The sequence below is a fragment of the Cherax quadricarinatus genome, chromosome 83, assembly GCF_038502225.1.
Source record: "Cherax quadricarinatus isolate ZL_2023a chromosome 83, ASM3850222v1, whole genome shotgun sequence".
Lineage (NCBI taxonomy): Eukaryota > Metazoa > Arthropoda > Malacostraca > Decapoda > Parastacidae > Cherax > Cherax quadricarinatus.
The window spans coordinates 13585966-13604571 of NC_091374.1; the positions used below are offsets into that span (position 1 = coordinate 13585966).

Here is an 18606-nt window from a genome sequence, read left to right on the forward strand (position 1 = left end):
AAATATGGGAAAAGCTAACATGTAATCTTGGATAAGTAATTAAAACTATCTGTGCACCAAAATTGTTGGAAAAAATATATTTTATATGAATAAACAGTGTTTTAAGATAGTTTTTTACATAGTTAAGATGTTAGCTTTTCCCTTACCGTCCACATCATCTCGTATATTATCAGTTTATCTGTGGCTGCTTGTTTGTAGTTACAACAACAAAGTTAAACTCAGTTTCTCCTGTTCAGTGTTAACCCTCGTCTTGAAATTTTTTTTTAAAGTTTCTAGTGGTTGTAGCATGCAGTGCTGTACGACTTGTACGGGTTTAACGTTTGGTTCTGATTATAATGTAGCATTCACTAAATCCTTTTGTATACACAGGGTGGGTCAGCAATGTTGCATTGACTAAATCCTTGTGTGGGTGGGTCAGAAATGTTGCATTCTCGAAATTCCTTGTGTATACACAGGGTGGGTCAACTGAGTAGTAGATTACTTGTCCGTGAAATTGTTAATAAACCAACCATGTATGTTTATAACTTGCTACCTCAGTGTTTTAAGAGTCGTGAGGTGTGCCTTTGTATGGTACTAGTGGTGGTGATTTCTTAGTCGGGTAACTAGAAATGTGTGTTCAGACGCGGATTAGATAACCCATCAACTGATCAGGGAAATGCTGGCGTCTAGGTGTTAAGTATTGGTGAGTAAGCAAGTGTATAAACTTCTTGCTTACCAAAGCTGGTAAGCTGGCTTTCCAGAGCTAGTATTTGTTCCAGTGAGATGTACTGTAATGAATATATATTATTTGTGTATGCACCGAGAGCAGCAATGGATATACACTTTGAGAACAGACATGGATAGACACGGGGAGTGTGTGTGTGTTGGTACGAGTATGTGTCATTTTCAGACATATTCAGTATATGAAAGTTGTGTGTACTCACCTAGTTGTGGTTCCAGGGGTCGATTCATAGCTCCTGGCCCCGGCGTGTGTGTTACCATTTTGTCCTAGGCACAAGTCGTTTAGACACTAAGCCTGTTGTATGTGTGAGGGGGAGGGAGGTCTAATCAGGTGCCATGATTGCAGAACATAATTGTAGTTACTGTATAATCATTGACTTGGGTTCTGAAATAGTGATAAAATGAAATTGTCCAGCAGTTTAAAACACACAGTAAAGTTTGCTTAAACGATACAAAGTTTTTATACGAAGTCCATTGAGAGAGTTAGTGGTCATGAGGTAAATAAATCGTAATGACATAATTAATTTTATTAGAAATATTTTGCACAAGCCAATACATGCCTAGTGAAAGCTTCTAAATTTATTTTTATTTATGAGCCAATACTGACATTTTATATCCAAAATTTTGATGAAAATACAAGTTTTCGGTTTTATAGTTGGTAATTAGGCACTTCTAGTTCCTTCTAATTTATTTATACTTTATTTTTTTTAGTTTTTTATATGTGAAACTGTTTTTTGAAACAAGTTGTACAGAACAAAAAATAAAATTAAACGTAACAAAATTATTGCAAATAATAACACAAAATACGTAACTGAAACAAAAAATATATAAGCCTAACTTAGAGGCTCCAACAAAACCAAAATAAAACTAACAAAGGAACTTTTGTACAAAAGTACAAACACGGGAACTAAAACATAATATAAATTTTTAACCTAAAATTTACAATATTATGGAACTTGATTTTGAAAAGTTAAACCAAGTTTGTTTTAACACTGATGGAAAAGTTTGTAAAAAATGGAGGAAGAAGGTAAGGTATTCTATGATTAAATATCGAAACTATAATCGTGTAATTAGGGGTCAAAGTCTAAATCTTTATATAAATTAAACTATGGCTACAGAAATGCGATCCCTTGTGGGTTTAGCATTTGGTTGTTTTAATAATACAGATATGCAATGCGTAGGAAATTATTTCTTTCAAGTTGGTGTCTTTGTGCAAGTGAAGGGCTCTTGATCCAAAGAACTGGAACTATTTTCCCTTTGGATCGAATGTGATTGCCTCCCATTTACCCCCACCAGGTGATTTATGACCCTTACGAGTTTACTGCTCCATCGTGAATGTAAGAAATTGAGACTGAAATACTGTGGAACACTTGGTGGCAGGTCAGGTTAAGTTAGGAAACAGGACAAGTGTTTCCTGATGCGGGTCTTAGTCATATGATGACCCGTAGCTGGAGCTTTTGATCATCTGACCGAGGCCTTCCACTGGCTTACCCCTCTACTCCTTTAAAAATGAAGGTTATAATTACAACCACATTAATTTGTACATTGGTGGCAGTCAACTCTGCCTCCAGCTCTGTATGATCCTGGTGGGTTTAGCGCTTAATTCTGATTATAATACTTGACTCTGCCAAGTGATATTAGTCAAGTTCAGAGTCTGGGTGAACATGGGTCAATTAAAGTTTGTAGTTCACCTGAACACGGACATCAACAACACTTTAATCCCTATTGTATCTTTTACTAATCTCTCAGGGTATATACACTGAGAGATATACTTCTGTGTATACCCGTGATTATATTCCTGATTTAGACTTTAAGGCACTCACATACAGAAGATAATCTAGACATGTATTCATAGTCACTACATAATGAAATAATACGTAACATACATGCAACATACATAATACAACCCTGGTAATTAATACATTTTGAAGGCTGACCCTAAAAGCATCAAAATCTTATAAGACTCCTCCATATAATTTACTTTTTTGTGGTAAATATGACTGGTAAAAGTGTAACCAAAATTGAACAGTGCGTGGAAAGGCTTTCTTAATGCGCGTTATTCAATCTTGATTCACTATTGCAATCATCTTCTCACAAAAAAATCACACTATATATAAGCTTTATAAGAACTTACTATATATAAAAGCACCATTCTGTCAACATCTTAAGGAAGTTTAATAACTATTAAATCCACCCAAAAAAACATGCAACATCACAGCTTGCAAATTGTGATGTATGGAATGCTAGAAAACTATAAATTATAGTTAAATTACTTAGGAAAATTCTTTAATATAAGCAGAAATTCCTAAACAGTTTGTGTAGTTTACTTAAGCTAATGGAAGACAGGATTTAGAAAATATCGCTGCTTTCTGTGGTATTACGGAGTCGGATTTTGATTAGTAAAGCTTTAAGAGCAGAGCAAAGGCCTTCAGAGTGGCCTAGTGTAATATATATCAGAGCCACCTTAAAACAAGGAGCTTATAGAATCAAACCATATCACGGGTGGGGTTAGAACCCGCGATCACAGTCACAAAACTCCAGACCGACGCGTTAGCCATTGGACCAGCGTTCGTGTAGTTTCGCGATTCTCTGATCGCGGGTTCTAACCCCACCCGGGGTATGGCTTGTTTGCAATCGTGTCAATACGATTTCATGAGTTACGTAGTCAACTTATAGAACTAGTTTCGCATGTGAAACAGTACCATCATTCCCATCATATTTGTACAAGGCGTTGGCCAAACAGTTTTTACTAATAAACACAATTTTGTCATTGTCCTACCTTATACAATGGATATCTTGTTGCCAAAAATTTAAGTCGAGAATTTTAATATAAAACCAAAAGCGTGATGAATATTTACAACAAATCTTTCATTTCTTTTGTATGCAAAACATTGTCATTGGTACACAAATAACCCGCACATAAAAGACAGAAGCTTACGACGACGTTTCGGTCCGACTTGGACCATTGACAAAGTCACACTAACAGAGGTGGAGCAGGACGGCTATATATAGGCAGGAAGAGGTGGAGGTAGTAGTAGTAGTAGTAGTATTAGTTGTCAATGGTCCAAGTCGGACCGAAACGTCGTCGTAAGCTTCTGTCTTTTATGTGCGGGTTATTTGTGTATCGTTCCAGTCACGGTATTGTGCCTTTTTGTTATTTATTGTCATTGGTTAAGGCATTTGCTATTAACATGAGATTCTTATGCAATAAATAATCCTTCACTCGACACTGTTGTCACTTCAACTTGAGAGAATATTTTGATTAGCTATGTAATGTTTATCAATGTGTATAGATGTTTCCAAACAAGTAAATTCATTCTTAATTCAAACTTTTAAGTCCACAGGAAACTTAAAATTGTTATTAATGATTATATAATCACATCAAGTTTCTTGATAATGTGAGAAATCTCGTAAGTGTTGCAAAATTCACTACTTTTTCACAATGGTAGTTCTGCATATATTAAAATATACAGCAGGATAAATGTTGCAATAAACAACTCAAGTGACAGATTTGACAGATAAATAAGGCATTTTTAACTATGAATTGAGAACAAATGAATGTAATATTCCACAGAAAACTAACAAGACCACGTACAACAAATTATTATATTACTACTAAAACAATGGCATAAAGAACAAAAGATATATTATAGAAGCAGTTGAAAATATAAGACTGATAACTCCAGGTGTGTCTACCAGTCCTGAAATAACACGTGCAGTTCCTAGAGCAAAAAAATAGCATGCCTTTAAATCTAAAGACGGCGCTGTATGACCCTTGTAGGTTTAGCGTTTCTGTATTATAATAATTTAAATGTAAAGAAATTAAAGCACATTAGTGAAAGTTAATGCATAAAGTACACGAAGCAAATAATAGAGTATTACCTATAATATAATCTATTGTAAAAATTGTATACAGAAAGTTGGTATTTTGCTGTGATAACCCTTGTTGTGTAATATTATATTATAATAATAGAGTATTACCTATAATATAATCTATTGTAAAAATTGTATACAGAAAGTTGTATTTTGCTGTGATAAACCTTGTTGTGTAATATTATAATAGCCAAAACTGATTAAAAAGCTTGAATAAGACTTCTAAATTGGGAAGGTATATACAGGTAGACACGTCCTACACTTCTGTTTACCTTTTCATAGTTATGTTGTTACGAAGCTGCTGTATAATCCTCCGGGTTTAGCGCTTCCCCCTTGATTATAATAATAATAATAATTTGTTACGAAGCTAATACAGCAAATCAAGTTAGTATTTTTAATAGTAAACTGAAAACCGATTTAATGATGATAGGACAAAAGGTGTAATAAAAATCGCAATTGTTCAATAGTCGCAACCAGCAAAATAGGTAACTAATTATCCCCTCAAGGGAGGTTCCTTGATGCTGGCGAGGGGGCTCTTGATCTAGGGAATTGGATCTGTGCTCCAGTTCCTTAAGCTGTATAGCCCTTGTGGCTTAGCGCTTCTTTTTGATTATAATAATAATAATCCTTAAATTAAGCCTGAGTACCTTCCATCCCCTCCCCCCACAGGCGCTGTATTATCCTACGGATTTAGCGCTTCTCCATAATAAACTATACAAAAGGGTAGTTAAGCATAGACTACAAAATAGGTACGTCGATATAGGCAGATGAAATAATATCCACGTATTTGTAGATCTCCTCGGTAAACTCGACAGATAAAATACATGAATGATGCAAGAGTCTGAAGTCAGTCATCACGAAGGTGAATCAAGATGGTGGCTGTCGGGATAATATGTTTGAATGTCTTTTACAGATTTATATACGGTGATACAACGACGTCCTGTTGACAATAATGATGAAAAGACGATACAAAGCGAGGGGACGTTTCCCCTCTTTGTAAAGCTTTATCGGGTCATAAGAGCGAAACGTGCTACTAGAAGCTTTTTCTGAATGTCTTTCATTCGTAAATTAAGGAGAAAAGCACACTTAAAAACTACAACATAAGCAATATGCAATAACTTAAGCAATAGGAGCACCATTGACACTGCGAAGGCACAGCGGCCGCCAGTATGCAAAATAAAATGATCATAAAATAATAGCATTGAAGCAAACGTATTTAATTTGCCAAAATGACCAAGCAGGTATCGAAGCAAACAAACCATAAACACCTACAGATATGCATGCAATTTTGACAATTATTCATTTTAACTAGGACCTATAACAGTTTATTAAACACATTGATTAAAACCTTTATATGTGACTCGGCCCAGTACTGTACCAGTACTGTACCAGTACTGTACCAGTACTGTACCACTACTCAAGAGGAGACAACACCAACAGTCAAAGTATTCTGTAATAATGTTCGGTAATAAATTATTTATACCAAATGTAAAGTATCTCGACAAATCGTAATCAAACCTCATTGATGCAATATATATATATATATATATATATATATATATATATATATATATATATATATATATATATATATTTGTGTGTATATGTCGTGCCGAATAGGCAGAACTTGCGATCTTGGCTTAAATAGCAACGTTCATCTTGCCATATAGGACAAGTGAAAATTTGTGTATGCAATAATTTCGCCAAAATCATTCTGAACCTAACGAAAAAAATATATTTGATTGTGTTTGTTTAGTACTAAATTATTGTAAACGTATTTAAAATATATTTTGTTGGGTTAGGCTAAAATAAATTGTTCTTGTTATAATAAGGTTAGGTAAGTTTTCTAAGATTCTTTTAGTGCAAAATTAAAAATTTTTACATTAACATTAATGAAAAAATATATCTTTAAACGTATAAGAAAAAATTTCAGAAAGGATTTAATTTTAAATGAGTTCTTGCTAATTGACCAGTTTTACATATTCGGCACGACATACATACATATATATATATATATATATATATATATATATATATATATATATATATATATATATATATATATATATAATTTTATATATATTTTGCCATGTACTGATTACCATTAAACCGAGGAACATAATTTAATGAGAAAATCTATGCCTATCTAGCAATGACCATTTTCTCCATCATATTACGATTAATAAAGAAATTGAGGACATTTGTGTTCATACAAGAATGACTTTAAATTGTTGACTTTATCCCCCATCAGTAGGTTTGATATATAAAATATGTTGTAATTAAGCATTATTTATCGATGTGCAAACCAATAGATTGATGCATCGATGCTGGAAGCTCGAGGAAGGTGAACCGTCCTTAGATACCGTTGCTTTCCTGACGCTATCTCGTGTGTAACTAGATGCTGTTACGTCGAAAAAAATGTTTTACATTTTTCTTTGTTAGATTTTTTATTTAGGCTAACGTAACGTAACGTAACGTAAAGCCAGCCAAGGAAGAACGTCAGAAAACCAACGCTGTCTTAATTTGGAGAAGGTTGCTCTTTCAACTGTCTTCAAATCATTTATAAAGACGAGGTTTCTCGAGGAGGATAGATTGAAGGCGAGTGAAACGTCGAGAGTAAGTGGACAGAGACGAGTATACACAGTAAACCTTCATCTGGGAAAAGTTTCCCCTCTAAGTAGGGGATTGTTGCATACACTTGTGTGTGTCCACATACCTGTCAGTGTTACAACCTTCACACCAAGACAAGCAGAGCCAAGCTGCCATGGGGCTTCACTGTCCTCCCCTGGCACACCTCTCTTATGTACTACTAATCTAGATTAATAAGACACATGCGCAACACTTGATTATGTACTGTGGCGACAATTCGACAACCAATGGCTATATCAATTTAATATAGAGAATAATTACCGGATATTGTAGAATATATGAAGTAGTCTGAGGCGATTACTCCATCGGCTTTGAAAGGTGTTCATTCCAACATTTTAAGGCTGGTGCACTTAACACCTTTCAAGGCTGAGGGACTGATTACCTCAAACTAATTCGTCTTCCACCATGTTCAACAGATTCATCAAAACTGAGGGACTGACCACCTCAGACTACCTCACATCTTCCACCGTCATTCTCTGTATTGGAATGATGAAGTGTTGCACATGTGTCTCATTCATTTATTTGTCGATTTTGTAAACCATTAATATATACAGGTAATACCACCAGTCTGTTGGCTGCCACTTCAGCTACAGTGGACTACTGCTACAACTACAGTGACATTATACGCACTTCTGAAAGGTGTTCAGACGGGAAGACATCGTGGAGGATGAATGTATAGATCACGAAAAGCGACGCTTAGGCCTCGCTGAAGGTATATAAACAGTACCTTGCAAACATGGTGACATGCTAGCTTGAGCTGGGTTAGCCGGATGGCATCCCCACAGGTGTACTTCTGCATCGTGATGGTACACAACTGCACCACAATAGTATGCAACTGTACTCCTGTAATATGATGTTGCACAACTATACCCCTGCACCAAGATGGTATACAACTGTACCCTGCACCACGATGCTACACAGAAGTATCCCTGCACCACGATGGTACACATTTATACTCTTGGAACACGATGCCACACAGCAGCACCAGGATGACACATCTGTACGCAAACATCATGATAGCACAGCGGTAACCCTGCACCACAATGACACAGCTGTATCCCTGCACCACAATGACACACAGCTGTACCCCTGTACCACAATGACACACAGCTGCACCCCTGCACCACAATGACACACAGCGGTACCTCTGTACCACAATGATACACAGCTGTACCCCTGTACCATAATGACACACAGCTATACCTCTGTACCACAATGACACACAGCTGTACCCCTGCACCACAATGACACACAGCTGTACCCCTGTACCACAATGACACACATCAGTACCCCTGCACCACAATGACACACAGCTGTACTCCTGCACCACAATGACACACAGCAGTACCCCTGCACCACAATGACACACATCAGTACCCCTGCACCACAATGACACACAGCTGTACTCCTGCACCACAATGACACACAGCTGTACCCCTGTACCACAATGACACACAGCTGTACTCCTGCACCACAATGACACACATCAGTACCCCTGCACCACAATGACACACAGCTGTACTCCTGCACCACAATGACACACATCAGTACCCCTGCACCACAATGACACACAGCTGTACCCCTGCACCACAATGACACACATCAGTACCCCTGCACCACAATGACACACAGCTGTACCCCTGCACCACAATGACACACAGCTGTACCCCTGCACCACAATGACACACAGCTGTACCCCTGCACCACAATGACACACAGCTGTACTCCTGCACCACAATGACACACAGCGATACCTCTGTACCACAATGACACACAGCTGTACTCCTGCACCACAATGACACACAGCGATACCTCTGTACCACAATGACACACAGCTGTACTCCTGCACCACAATGACACACAGCTGTACCCCCAAACGACGATGGTACACACTTGTACCCTCTGCACCATGATAAAACTTAAGTGCTCTGATCGCGGGTTCTAACCCCACCCGTGGTATTTTTTTTATGGAACTTAAGTATTAAAGAAGAGACTTAATCTATTTAACTCAATATTTAGACAAAATGTGAGGCAAAAAAAATAATAGAAATGAGTGAACGTTTTCATATACTTAGACACGTGTGTAAACTAGCCACCGAAGTGGCTAGTTTATTGTGCCTCCCACATCCATCCTGTGGAGGGTAGCGCTAGAACATATGGATACACAAAAGGCCTAGGAACTAGGCCCCAAAAGGGTCAACAGGTGTACATTTAGATTTATATCTATAGTTCACTTATCTGTTACAAGCAAATTTAGGAAATTTAGGAAATTTGCTTAGTATGTCTGGTATCTTATTTTCATTAATAAGTTATCTTGACATGCCACATAGGTTATTATACTATATATTCCTCAATAAGTGGACAATTAAGCACATAGTGTTCAAGACAGTGACCATATGCCTGACCACATAATCTGCATTTGGTTTGATCATCATCTGTGTGTCTGACACGTGTGTAAACATACGAAAACACCGAGACATTCCTGAAAAAAAAATTTCACTGATATTGATTCATATTTGCAGTCAGGTGTTTAGTTATTCCATCCATGGGGCTGTAGGTCATCACGATGACACAGGTCTTAAGAAATCAGATAATAAAAAAACACAAGGCTATGCAACACTACAATTAATAATTCGTCCAGTAACTTAGTACACAAACCTAGATAAATGCTCTTTGGGCCCATTGTTTACACACTTGATACTAGAGTAAACACCTAAAGCAAAATGTCTCTAATTTAATACATGGTAAGCTTAATGTTGGCGTATTAAACGAGTATTAAAATTTACTGTGTTACTATATAAATAAAAAAATTATCTTAAAAAATTGCTGAATAGATTTCTTTTTAGTTAAGCAAAACCAATGTTTCTAATTTGTCCAAATTTACACACCAGTGAAAGCAAAAGTTAAAAATGTTAGTTCTTTGATATTAACATCTAGAATCCTGAAGGGAAATGTTAGATCAAATATCTATAAAACATAAAGTAAACTTTTGTGAAAAAATGCTCATTTACAATGATGATTTGCCATATATAAAAGAAAGGAATTATAATACGTTCACATCTTAGTAAAAGAGTTATAGGTAGTTTAACCATTGTTGGTTTAGCGATTAGTTTTGATAATAATAGTGGTAGTTTAAATCAAATGTTACTAATATAAGGAAAATGTAGTCAAGATTTTTTTCAGATTAAAAAATTGAATTAAACTTAATCATAAAAAGGCAGCAAGACACTGGCTGGAATGATTCCTTAGTGAAGAGTCGCTCAGTACCGCATGAGTTCAACTGCAGTATTTTCTAGCAAGTTTAATAGGATTAGAACCTGTCGACTGCTAGTTTGATAGGATTAGAACCTAGCGACTGCTAGTTTGGCAGGCTTAGAACCTAACGACTGCTAGTTTGACAGGATTAGAAGCTGTCGACTGCTAGTTTGATAGGATTATAACATAGAAAATACTAGTTTGATATGATTAGAAACTAGTTACTGCATGTAGGTTATTTCGTAAGAAGCTAAGTATTTACTTCCATAGTTTTCGTGTACTATCTTAAGATGCTGGGTGGTAACGTTATTACCTATGTGTATGGTTTGTTTGTAGAAGCAAGAGAATTATTGTTTCTTCAGTTTTTCTTCACGTTTGATCCTCTACGAACTTACTGCCACTTTACCATGTGATCTCTGACGTGAGTGTCAGCTGTCTCGTGACGTCATTCATCAGCTGTGGCGTGACGTCATTCATCAGCTGGGGCGTGACGTCATTCATCAGGTGTGGTGTGGCATTATTCATCAGGTATCTCGTGACGTCGTTCATCAGGTGTCTCGTGAAGTCATTCATCAGGTGTCTTGTGACGTCATTCATCAGGTGTCTCGTGACGTCATTCATCAGGTACCTCGTGACGTCAGGTGACGCAGCTCTTTAACAAAAGAATAAGCATTTATGAGTTAATATTTACTATATTATTAATAATTATTATTCTACATTATCATTTACATCTGGACGGCTAATATATTAGTATTACCCATGAAAGCCAGTCATTATGGCTTACTTCTCTTGGGGTAATTTGGTTCTCCTCCCCAAGACGTGATCAAGGTGAAAAAGGTCAACAACTGAAAGAAAACATGTCTAACTTCTTCCCTCTCTCCAGGATCAAACCCGGGTCCTTGGGTTGTGACTCTAAAAGTCCTTCTAGAACATACTCGTTCATTTCTACATAACAGCTTAACCTATATATATATATATATATATATATATATATATATATATATATATATATATATATATATATATATATATATATATATATATATATATATATATATATATAGGCATTTCCTCTCTGGATCGCAACACTGAGTCTCTGAAAGAGGAAGCTGGTCGCCCTGTGGTCCTTGGTTTCTATGATGAGCTTTTATATATATATATATATATATATATATATATATATATATATATATATATATATATATATATATATATATATATATATATATATATATATATATATATATTACTGTTCAATTAATTAATGGGCTCTTGATCTGAGCCAAGAGAGTTACGACACCCTTCCTCGGATCAAGCCTAAATGTACCCCCGATTATATATTACTATTCATAATTGGGGGTACATTTAGGCTTGATCCGAGGAAGGGTGTCGTAACTCTCTTGGCTCAGATCAAGAGCCCATTAATTAATTGAACAGTAATAGGTTAGGTTAGGTAAGGTTTGTCATGAAACAGGGCAAGTGTTTCCTGACGCAGGTTTAGATGACCCGCCGTTGGAGCTTTTGGTCAACTGACCGAGGCCTTCCGCTGGCTTACCGGTCCATCCCTTTAAAAATTATGGTCAGTGACCATAATAATAGTGTGTAATGGTGACCTGGAGGTCCCTGGGACGGATGGTGGGGGGGGATTACTTAATGGGATTTAAAGCCTATCAACTACACGAGGGTCAGTCAGGCTACGCATAACGTTTCACCACCAGGCAAGAATACTTTCATCCTTGAAATAAGGATTAAATTCTTATTATGTATATACTCTGAGAGAAATGGAGCTCTGGGTGTATATATTGTGTGGAAGTGTAGGAGGGAGGTGGCCAGGCAGTGACGTCAGTGTTGCAGCAGACACCGAGGGGGAGAGTCACGCTGCTCGCTCTCTCTTCACTAACTTTAGTGCCACGGTAAAAAAAAAAAAAAAAACTTTACAATAACGAGAATTTTTTACCAATCACTAATTAATCGTGTGCAATGAAGTTATTTATATTCACCATTATGAGTGCTCCGACATTTGCCAAATAGAGAAAATCGGTGATATAGTAAATACAATTTTTTGATTCACAAAATTTTTGTAAATATTCCACAGTTTGAGACACAAGTCATTATATTAATTTACAAGTGTGAGAAACCCCAAAATAACAATGAAACACAACGAAATATCACAAAATATCGTCTCTTAGAATATGTAGAGAATATTATTACACATTATTATCCACTAAATGCCTGGTAATATCACCTCGTGCTCTTGTGGGTTTAGCGCGTAGTTTTGATTGTAATAATATTACCTCGTTATAATAATGTTAATGATAGTACCACGGTAGCGCTTTTGGTTTTAGAATTGTTAGTGTAGATTATTAAATACGTCTTCTTTATTTCCTGTGAGTGAGCTTGTTATTATCTGAATGTTGTATGAATGTGACTTGAGTGTATGAGTTGCTGTATCAGTGGATCTATGAGTGTTAGAGGGGTTATAAGAGGATGGATGAGTCAGTATATGAAGGGGTTGTATGAGTGGATGCATTAGTTGTGAAAGGGGTTGTGTGGGTGGATGTTTGAGGGGTTGTATGAGTTGATGTTTGAGGGGTTGTATGACGATGTTTGAGGGTTTTTATGAGTGAATTTGAGGGGTTGCATGAGTTGATGTTTGAGGGGTTGTATGAGTTGATGTCTGAGGGGTTGTATGAGTGGATGTTTGAGGGGTTTTATGAATGAATTTGAGGGGTTGCATGAGTTGACGTTTGAGGGGTTGTATGAGTTGATGTTTGAAGGGTTGTATGACTGGATGTTTGAGGGTTTTTATGAGTGAATTTGAGGGGTTGTATGAGTTGATGTTTGAGGGATTGTATGAGTTGATGTTTGAGGGGTTGTATGAGTTGGTGTTTGAAGGGTTGTATGACTGGATGTTTGAGGGGGTTTTATGAGTGAATTTGAGGGGTTGTATGAGTGGATGTTTGAGGGGTTTTATGAGTTGGTGTTTGAGGGGTTGTATGACTGGATGTTTGAGGGGTTTTGAGTGAATTTAAGGGGTTGTATGAGTGGATGTTTGAGAGATTTTATGAGTGGATGTATGATTGGATGTTTGAGGGTCTGTAAGTACTGACTGTAAATATAAGTCTAAGATTTATCTGTCACATGTTAATAAGAAAAACGTCAGCAGTCATTTCAGAGTGCAAAATGTTTTAACTTTTCGGCATTTCATACTCGTATGACAAGACGGTAATACCTCTTTGGATGATCACTGCCAACTTACTGTATGAATGATTATGTGAAGGATTGTATGAATGCACGTATGAAGGTTGCATAATTCATTGTATGCATGATGTATGGAATTGTACGAGATTGTGCACGGTGGGTATAATATTTGGATTACGTGGATAGGTGTATGAATTACATTAGCGATTGTATGATTTGTATGTTTCTGAGTTGGTTTATGAAGTATATATATGTGTACAGAAGCTCGTGAGAGTGTATATATGTAACTTCTTGAGAGTATATCCTGGGTAAATAATTATTGGGTATATAATTGATTATATTGGTAGGATTATAAATAGATGTGTTTGTGGATGTATGATTAATGTATGGATATACGAGTAAATTTGTGAACAGTTGCATGAGCGAGCTTATAGGCAGTATTATAAGGATTTATATGAATGGGTATAAGGCATGTATGTATTTGGGTGTATGAAAATTTCACATTGGTGGGTGTATCAACATCTCATATTTATAGGCGAGTGAGCAGCTGTATAAGTATATAGATGATTGTATTAGTGGACAAATGAATATCATTATCCCTTTATGCTCGTAAAGGACTTCATCCAAGGAATTGAAGCTTCCCTCCCCTTCCTTGGATCTGATTACCTACCATTCCCAGGAACGTTTTGCTAGTAGAACTGCCTCCATGTCTGCCCAACCAGTCAACAGTGTCATAAACATTAGCATTAACGCCTTTGTTTTTAACACATGGGCAGTCTACCACCGAGGTAGAGTGTCCCCAGAAAAAAGAGGAAACACATTCATCACTCAGTCACTGTATTAACCAATAAATAATCTAATCAGCCAATAAATAGCCTAATCAGCCATGTGCAGCAATTAAATCACATAGCTTATCCACTGTAATCTGTATAATAACCAGTAAATTTCCTAACTACCGAATAGCCTACTAATAACAAGCCAGTTTCAATCCAATCAACAGCCGTTAAATTACCTAAGTAGCACATAGCCTAGCCGTACATTTGAACTAATGGCCTATACTAATAACATTCAAATTAAGCACTAAGCCCGAAAGGATAATAATTGCCTATAAGTCGTTTAGTAACAAAAAGTCAGTCCCCTAACCTTCACCTATCCTTTCTACCTAGTGCCTAGCCAATAAATATCTGTTAATGTTATATTTCATGGGAAAGCGCTAACCTCCTAGGAGTCAGACATCATCTGGGGGGGGGGGGGGGGAATGGGAGGTAATCATGTTTGAAGGAAAGGAATGGTCGCTTCAGTTCCTTATGTCAAGAGCCCTTTACATCAAGGCACCCGCCCGCTTGAAGGGCCTCCAGCCTACATATTCATGACTGGCACCAGAGGAGACCAAATTTGGTATGGAGAAACTGTGCCTTTAAACTGGTTTTGTTGGGTTTATTTTTAATGAATATTTTGTTCTGGTATTCTTTCATTTTATTATTACCAGTTTACTTATTACTTGTTATTAATTTACTCAAATTGAAATTAGCTTAATCTCAATTTAAATAAATAATTATGAAAATAATTGAGATTAGCAGTGGACTATGAAAATAAAGGTAGAAAATCTTTACGAAGACATTTAGTAACCACACCGTGTTGGTATCAGGTGTCTGGTGTGACGACCTAGAACAAGTGGTTAGCACGAGAGGATCTAACGACTGAATTAACAAGTGAACAACTTGGAAGGAGGATCACACTCCACCGCAAGAGGATTCAACGCCCTAACAAAAACAGGTGAGGCGCCCCAGGGGAATTCGAAAGTGACTGGAAGTTTCTTTCTAAATCTTATGGGTTTCATTGTGGTATGTACGCTCTTGGCTCAAATGGCCTAGGTATAATGCGATACTTTCGCTTCATTCATAAATTCCTGAAATACTTTTTGAAGGGGTCAGCGCTCCCGCAGCCTTGTCCCGGACCAGGTCTTCGGTGGATCAAAGTCTGATCAACCAGGCTGCTGCTGCTGCATGCAGTTCGACGTACGAACCATAACCCGGCTGATAAGGAACTGTTCTGAAGAATCCTTGGCTTCATATCAAGAAGCATAAATAATAGGAGTCCTCAGGTTGTTCTTCAACTCTATACATCCTTGGTTAGGCCTCATTTAGATTATGCTGCACAGTTTTGGTCACCGTATTACAGAATGGATATAAATTCTCTGGAAAATGTACAAAGGAGGATGACAAAGTTGATCCCATGTATCAGAAACCTTCCCTATGAGGATAGACTAAGGGCCCTGAATCTGCACTCTCTAGAAAGACGTAGAATTAGGGGGGATATGATTGAGGTGTATAAATGGAAGACAGGAATAAATAAAGGGGATGTAAATAGTGTGCTGAAAATATCTAGCCTAGACAGGACTCGCAGCAATGGTTTTAAGTTGGAAAAATTCAGATTCAGGAAGGATATAGGAAAGTACTGGTTTGGTAATAGAGTTGTGGATGAGTGGAACAAACTCCCAAGTACCGTTATAGAGGCCAGAACGTTGTGTAGCTTTAAAAATAGGTTGGATAAATACATGAGTGGATGTGGGTGGGTGTGAGTTAGACCTGATAGCTTGTGCTACCAGGTCGGTTGCCGTGTTCCTCCCTTAAGTCAATGTGACCTGACCTGACTAGGTTGGGTGCATTGGCTTAAGCCGGTAGGAGACTTGGACCTGCCTCGCATGGGCCAGTAGGCCTTCTGCAGTGTTCCTTCGTTCTTATGTTCTTATGTTCTTATGTTAACTTGAAGACAGCCAGGGGTCTGTTAGTAATTCCCCATATGTATGAAGGGAGGCTGTTGAAAAGTCTTGGACCTCCTTGTACTTTTTGTATTATGTCTTAGTGTAATCCTGGCATCCATGCTTTTCATTGAGGTATTTTGCAAATTCGGAACTAGTTCTGTTAGAATTTCCCATGTGTAAATTATGATGTAGCCCTCTTGCCTGCATTCCAGAGTTTAGATCAAGAGACTTCAAACGTTCCCAGTAATTTAAGTGCTTGACATAATTTATACGTGCGGAGAAGGTTCTCTGTACATTCTCTAGATCTGCAATTTTCGCCCGCCTGAAAATGGGCTGTAAGTGTTCAACAGTATTCCTTGTTTTGGTAGTTCTCGTTATCCATTCTATCATTGTTCTCGCGATTGGAGCTTTCTCAAATAAGTAATTATAATAATTATTCTAATTAAAGACTATTTTCTTATACTCATAATTATCGTTCATATAATTGTTGGTTTATTTAGTTTCTAATGTTAGCAACCCCTAGCTGCGTAATGGCCAATATCTAGATTCCAATTTTGATTTATTTTGCGATTTTTTTTAAGCGCTCGAAATATGACTTAAATTAGCTGTTATTTTCAATATGAATATTTTATTATAAAGTATTTTTTTTCCTAATGGTCACTGCATACATATATTTATTTTTTATATAATTTCAATTTCTCAGTGTACTTTAGGCTATCCTGAGAAATGGAAACTCCTACGTAAAACAGTTAACTCCAGCCCCTCTGAAACGAAAATTTTAAATACGACTTAGCTACTAAGCCTACCTGGAGGTTACCTGGAGGTTATTCCGGGGATCAACGCCCCCGCGGCCCGGTCCATGACCAGGCCTCCCGATGGATCAGGGCCTGATCAACTAGGCTGTTACTGCTGGCTGCAGGCAGTCCAACGTACGAGCCACAGCCCGGCTGATCCGGCACTGACTTTAGGTATCTGTCCAGCTCTCTCTCTTGAAGGCAGCCAGGGGCTTATTGACAATTCCCCTAATGCTTGATGGGAGGCTGTTGAACAGTTTTGGGCCCCGGACACTTATGGTGTTTTCCCTTAGTGTACCAATGGCGCCCCTACTTTTTATTATGGGCATTTTGCATCGCCTGCCCAGTCTTTTACTTTCGTAGGGGGTGATTTCTGTGTGCAGATTTGGGACCATTCCTTCCAAGATTTTCCAAGTGTAGATTATGATATATCTCTCCCTCCTGCGTTCCAACGAGTACAAGTCAAGTGCTTCCAAGCGTTCCCAGTAGTTAAGGTGCTTGACAGAACTTATACGTGCAGTAAAGGATCTCTACACTCTCTAGATCTGCGATTTCACCTGCTTTGAATGGAGATGTTAATGTACAGCAGTATTCCAGCCTAGAGAGAACAAGTGATTTGAAAAGGATCATCATTGGCTTGGCATCTCTCGTTTTGAAAGTTCTCATTATCCATCCTATCATTTTCTTTGCACGTGCGATCGTGGCACTGTTGTGATCCTAGAGTAAAATGCTTGATATTCTCATTGCATTATTTAAATCTTCCAGCGTAGGCTGATAGATTTTTATGCAAGAAACCCATCCTGTTTGATGGAATATAACAAAAAACCAGCAGCGTGGATGTATCCATTTCCTGACAAGAAATTAACTAGTTGCATGAGGTGTGTGTGCGTGCATGCTTGTGTGTGCGTGCATGCTTGTGTGTGCGTGCATGCTTGTGTGTGCGTGCGTGCTTGTGTGTGCGTGTTGGTGGCCTCCATGGTTGTACATGGGGGTGAGGTAACATTAGGAGGGCGTTCAAGAACAGTGAAGGTGAAGAGCGTGGGAAGTTGTGGGGTGACTTGTAACAAGTGAAAAATTATTTTCCCATTCTCATATGTTATTTTCTTGCATAATGTCCAAAATGACAAATATTATTTAAATTGCGAGAGCTTGTAAGAAATACCCTTGCATATAGGATAAATTTCTTTTATGAAATTTAGGTAAGGTTTGGTCGGCCATGTGCCAACACCTACCTAACCTAATTTAATTAAGCTAGCTTCGCAAATATTCCACACTTTGAAGACGAGGCTGTAAACGACGTTTTGGCGCATCCTGGATTATTAAGTCACCTGTAGATAATCCTCCAGAATG

At 37.5% G+C, this 18606-nt stretch overlaps 2 long non-coding RNA genes across 3 annotated transcripts in view; one reads left to right on the top strand and one right to left on the bottom strand.

Annotated features, from left to right (window-relative positions):
- Window positions 1-1232: 1232 nt before the first annotated feature.
- The window catches only part of LOC128702109 (uncharacterized), a 33371-nt gene continuing 15997 nt past the window's right edge, over window positions 1233-18606 (bottom strand). Inside the window, exons 2-3 of one of the 2 annotated variants that reach the window (XR_008409023.2) lie at window positions 4761-11149; window positions 1233-4662 (exon numbers count right to left, since the gene is read on the bottom strand). This is a non-coding gene — a long non-coding RNA (uncharacterized lncRNA). Of the gene's footprint in view, window positions 4663-4701; window positions 11150-18606 lie in introns of both variants that reach the window. The other variant, XR_011394340.1, reaches the window with a different exon arrangement.
- LOC128702110 (uncharacterized) overlaps window positions 12338-18606 on the top strand; it is a 26529-nt gene continuing 20260 nt past the window's right edge. Inside the window, exons 1-2 of the long non-coding RNA XR_011394341.1 lie at window positions 12338-12410; window positions 15230-15474. This is a non-coding gene — a long non-coding RNA (uncharacterized lncRNA). The remainder of the gene's footprint in view (window positions 12411-15229; window positions 15475-18606) is intronic.